The sequence below is a fragment of the Canis lupus genome, chromosome 23, assembly GCF_011100685.1.
Source record: "Canis lupus familiaris isolate Mischka breed German Shepherd chromosome 23, alternate assembly UU_Cfam_GSD_1.0, whole genome shotgun sequence".
In the NCBI taxonomy this organism is placed as follows: Eukaryota; Metazoa; Chordata; class Mammalia; order Carnivora; family Canidae; genus Canis; species Canis lupus.
In genome coordinates, this window is record NC_049244.1 from 49,766,193 (window position 1) to 49,772,192 (window position 6,000).

Sequence of the window (6,000 nt, forward strand, 5' to 3'; positions counted from 1 at the left end):
TAAATAAATAAATCTTTAAAAAAAAAAAAGAAAAAAAAAGAAAACAAAGGAAAACAAAATAATCGCAGCTTGTGGTGAGTGCTCTGAAGAAGACAGAAAGGTAATTCAGGAAGGCCTGTCTTCGAATTGAAGGATGAGAAGGAAATTAGCAAACAGAAGAGGTAAGAACATTCTAGGCAGAGAGGATGATATAGTCAAAGGCCCTGATGCAGAAAAGATTTGGGTTTGAAGAAGAAACTAAAACAGAACACAGTAAGATGATGAGGCTCAAAAATCTAGGCATGCTCTGGATTTAGCAGAACCTTATAAACCGTGGTGGGGAGTTTGGATTTGATTATGCACCCATGGGATTAAAAGGTTTTAGGCAGGGGGAACATGACCTGATTTATGTGTTAAGATCTCCTGGCTCCTGTGTAGAGAATAGTCCAGAAAGGGGAAAAAGCAAGGCAAGCACAGCAGTCAGGTGGCTGTTGTCGGCCAGCTGAGAGACTGACAGAGGTCTGGTCCTTGTGGGGCCCGTGGAGACAGAGAAGCCCATTGGGAACTTCTCTGACTTATCACCCACCCACAGAACCATCCTCCAAGGGAAGTGCTGTTATCACTGCAGATGAGAGGCTTATTCTAACTCGTACAGTCAACCCGGGGCCGAGGCCAGACTCAATTTCACAACTGTCTAACCTGAGCCCTGCCCTTTCCACAGCACTGCCTGCCTCTTATTGCCTTCCTGGACCACGTCAACCTTCTTGCTCCTGAATGAAGGCTGAGAAACCACTGCTACATCCAATAGGGGGATAGGATAGTCTTTCCTTTCTAAAAATAAAGATCGTCACTGTAACAGGCTTCCTTTATGACTGTGAGAACTGCACTAACATTTGGGCATTTGTCCTTTCATTGTGCTTTTAAATGAGTCTGAAATACTGATCCTGGAGGGTCTCCTTCCCACGGAAATCCTTGGGTTTAAGACCAGGTACATTAGTCTACTCTGTCTGCTATTGACTGAATGGCTTAAACAATGGACATTTAGTTCTCCCAGTTCTTGAGGCTGGGAAGTCCAAGATCAAGGTGCTGGCGGATTCTGTTCCCGGTGAGAGCCTGCTTCCCAGCCTGCAGATGGTCCCGTCTCAATTCATCTCTCTTCCTCTTCTTGTAAAGCCACTAATCCCTTCATAAAGACCCCACTCCCGTGACTTCATCTAACCCTAATTACCTCCCAAAGGCCCTCTCTGAATCCTATCACATGGGGGGTGAGGATTTCAACTTAGGAATTTTGGGCAGAGACCCCACTTGGCCCATTGCACCAGGTGATGCTATAGACTTGGAGAGCTTCATGCTTCCCTTCGTCAAATCATCCTGTTTGATGATTCTTGTTTATTTCAACATTTCTGACACTCAGGATGACTTCCACTGTCAGTGAGGCTCTGCTAGGTCCATAAGAGAAAGGATTTCATAACATCTCAAATCAGGTACCACAATCAATTCGGAGACAGGAAAAATATCAGCGATCCAGAGCAGGCAATAAATCGTATTCTCTATGGCTGAGACTCAAGTTGTCTAAGCCAAGAGGTACGTGCAACCTCTGTGAGAAATCCAGGTTTTTCACAAATGGTGTTGTTCCACACTTCTCAAATAAGGACGTGGATGTAAGAATCGAGTCTGCAGATGTCACTGCCAAGACATGGTGAGTGAGGTACAACAGCTCTGGCACTACCGCCTGCCTCCCACACGGTACAGCGGCCACACCTGAGTTCCCTGCTTCTGCAACACATGAGCTGTGTGACTTTGGTGGGTCATGTCACTCTCCCGAGTCTGTTTCTTGATTTTAAAACAAGAAGGATAAAACATCTGCTGAGTATCTGACCAGAATACCAGACAGGGCCCATACTCATGCTTCAATTTAAGATGGTGACAGTAGGATGGTTATACCGGAAACTCACCCCCTAGAAATAGGTTAAGGCCTTGGTTTCCCAGAGTTACCATCAAGATCCAGTTCCAGAGCTGCTCTGCAGCAGCAATCAATCTTTTCTGTTTGCTCTGTGAGTGTGCTGGCTTCCACTCCTTCTTTAAGATCCTAACTATGATGACGAGGGGAAAAGTGTGTCCCTAAAAGCAGAGCACTCTTCCAAACTCAGTCACTTATCTCAAATGTCACATAGGAGACATAGTTATCAGGAAAACTTCATTTAGCCTTTTTTTCTTCAAAGCAAAGCTTCGTCAAGGGCTCACTTTTTCATGGTAGTGAAATAAGCCTTTGTTTTCTAAAAGGCGAGGGTACTCCACAGGTAGGAAGAGAGGAAAAGAAAATTGACTTTAAGAAACCTTTTCTGACTTGACTGAAACCATCTTCTGACTTGAGTTGCCTTGTCCCTTAACTAGAGAAACTTAAGTAATCAGTTTAAGTAACTCTTACTTAAATAATCAGCGTAGCCCAAATGAAAAATTGATGTTTAACAGGTAGGCAGACAACACCGGCTTAGAAAAGTTGGCTGAAGTCCGAGGTATACTCTGTGCCCATACAGGATAGCAGAGCTTGGAAGTGACACCTAAGATCTCAGCTGAATGGGTGCAGATCACTTGCCTGACTCAGGAGCAAGTGGGCTGCCAAGCAGGGAATGAGAGGGAGCTACAGGAGGGAGTCTGGGGATGAGAGAGGACGTGGAAAGGAGAAGAGCAGCTCTGGCCCCCCTCCGGGTAGACAGAGCATCTGTCAAAAACCAAACAAATGAGTCATGAAGTCTAAGATAGTGATCAAGCCATTCCAAGCTCCACTAACAGCCAAGTCATTCCAAGAGTCCAGATTTGGTCTCCAGCCCGGATCAGGGGCTCCCTGCACACCAGACAACGTCATCATAAGCTGAATTGTGTCCTTCATTTTTTTTTTTTAAAGATTTTATTTATTTATGATAGTCACAGAGAGAGAGAGAGAGGCAGAGACACAGGCAGAGGGAGAAGCAGGCTCCATGCAGGGAGCCCGATGTGGGATTCGATCCCGGGTCTCCAGGATCGCGCCCTGGGCCAAAGGCAGGCGCCAAACCGCTGCACCACCCAGGGATCCCAAATTGTATCCTTCAAAAATCATGTTGAAGTCCTTACCTCCGGGACCTTAGAACATGGCTGTGTTTGGAGATAGAGCCATTAAAGGATTCATTAAGGTTAGATGAAGTCATGAGAGTGAGGTTCCAGTCCCACAGGCCTAGTGTCTGTACACGGAAAGGATAATACATCAGGGATGCATCCACACAGGGGTAAGACCCCGTAAGAACGCAGCAAGGAGACAGCCGTCTGCAAGCCCGGGAGAGAGGCCTCAGGAGAAACCAAACCTGCAGCACCTCAATCTTGGACTTCTGCCTCTAGAACTGTGAGAAATAAATGTCTGTTGCTCAAACCGTCTAGTTACGGCAGCCCAGGCAGACAAATGGATATATGTGGTTGGGAACAAGTCTCAATCCGAAAACAAACACAAGGGGAGAAAACCCCAGGCCTTTAAGAAATATTAATACTTTATTTTTCTAGAGTTCGGCTTACAAGTAATTCCGGAATCTGAAACCCCAGTGAGCAGTGCAGAACTTCAACTCAGCCACAGTGTGGGGAAGGCAGGCAACCATCTTATGTCACCATTGGGCCTTATGACATTCTTTGTCTACGTTGGTCCTTCAGGTTGGAATTTCTGTGAGGCTGCAACAGCCTCATAGTTCTGTAGGCACCATTACGTGGTTTTTCTTCTCTGAGATCACACCACCTCCACCTAACACTGCCAAGAAGCAAGGCTTGTGACTCTACTTACACAGGGTGCAAGTGGTAAGATGTTCTCTCTACTAGAGCAGGAACCTGCTTCCCACCCAACCTCTGATCAGAATACTCTGTCTATAACCACAAATTGCATTGGGTGGTTTCAAATCAGAGGATAAGCCTGGTCCACTGAAAAGGCTATCACCCTTCCTAATCATTGCTATAGGCAGGAGTCGTTTAGGCTTGATATTTAGGATAAGGACAACAAACCAGTAGCAGTGGCGTCACCTGGGAGCCCGTTAGAACTACAGAATCACAAGTCCTAACCTAGAATCAGAAACTGCATTTTAACCAAATCCTAGGTGATTTTTTTTTTTTTTTTTTTTTTTTTTTTTTACGCACACAAAAACTTGAGAAGCAGTGGTCTTGCCCAGGGATTCTCAAACTTTAGCAGGAGTCAGAATCCTCTGGAGGAACTGACGAAGCACACATGCCTTGGCTGTACCCCCAGACTCCGATTCAGCATGTCTGAGGTGGGTCCCAAGGATTTATTTACATTTCTAATAATCTTCGAGGTAACGGTGGAGCTGCCAGCCTGGGGACCATAGGTGGAGGAGGATTAGTATGAAGCATAGGAAGATACATCAATGTTTTATCAGTTCAGAGACCTTGGGTAACTTTTCCTGCCTATTTTATTATTAGTTGAAGCAGGCCTGTCATAACACTTGTGGAGCCCAGGGCAAGAGTGCAGAAGGACTTCCATATACCATCTGCATAAATATTTAAAAGTCATAAATCAGCCTGAAAGAAAAGGGATTTAAAGTGTTCTGTCTTCTATCTTGACAAATACGCTTTCACCATGGTGCGTAAAATCAGGTTCAAGGGTAAAAGGCTCAGAATTCCATGTTTGTCCTAGTCCAGACCTGCCCCTTCGTCTTCCTATTCCCCCATCCTGGGAAAAGAACGGGTGTGGGACCTTTTGGACAAGGAATTCCTTTTGGACAGGAATTTCGGGACCTAGAGGAGAGGGTCCCGAAAAGAGACACAGGCTCCATGGTGGTGAATCGCTTGGCTTCACGGACCCTTTACCTGCGGGGAGGGGTGAGGCCAGAGAAAGGCCAGAATGGAGCCATTTAAAAGCAAGAGACACAGAGCAGGGCCCAACATGGTCAAATCTAAGAGTGATACAGATTGGGAGGCATGGGCAGCCTGTGGCTTTCTGATAATGTACTTATCAAAGTCCTAAGATTAGTAAGTGTCTCCTAGGAAGTATTTAAGATACAATGCAACAGCTGACCTACCAAGTTCTATGGTTTCGGTGTGATCCCCAGACCAGCAGCCGTGGTCTGCTGTGGACGAAATGCTCTTATATCTCTCCAAAACGCATATGTTAAACTGCTGTGAGCAGAATGGTCGGTAAGTATGGATGGCTAAGGGGCCATCCTGGTGAGATCGCAGGCAGGAATGAGGAAGAGATGATTGGGACATGGAGGAAAGCTGATCCTTGTTATAAAGTGGGAAACCCCGTAGCTTAGCTGAACTGTGTTCTAGGTTTTTGTGAAAGGTAGAAGGTGTGAAGGATGCACCTGGATGTTCAGCCGAGGAGATTTCTCAGCGGACTGTAAAAGAAGTGGTGTGGTTGTGCACCCGCCCGCTAACGATAAAGGTAAGGGGAGCAAGGAATCAAGGAAGGCATTGCCAAGCAAAAAGGAACCCAAACCTGGGGGCTGTGAGGAGATCAGACACAAGGGCGTCATGCACCAACCATCTGATAAAGAGATTAAGGTGTGACACGTGGATTTAACCCACATCTCCCCAGAAGTCAGGAACAGAGATGGGATTATACCAGCAAAAACACTACCGGCTGGGACTAAAGAGGTTGGAGGGTTAGGGGGATGGGATAGAATGAGAGAAGACTGACAGACCTCTGGGACTCTGCGGGACTCATGAGTAGGAATGAATACAGCTATCCAGCTGCAAACATGCCTTTTTCTTCAAGGACAGGAAAGGGAAGAAACTCCGAGATCTTCCAGACGACCCCTCTCAAAGACCCGAGGCTGCTTCCTCCTTCAATTCGGGGGATTGGGGCCCTTTCACAGAGCCGTCAGGGTGGTGCCCCGTGGAGCTCAAGGGGCAGCTGTGCTGCCCAACTACGGGGGTGACACTGCCACCCGAGTGGGCCTGGCGGCAGAGCATCAGACCAAAGAGGACTATTCTCAGACCTTAAGATCTCATGGAATTTGTCCTGCCAACTTTTGGATTTGCTTGGAACCC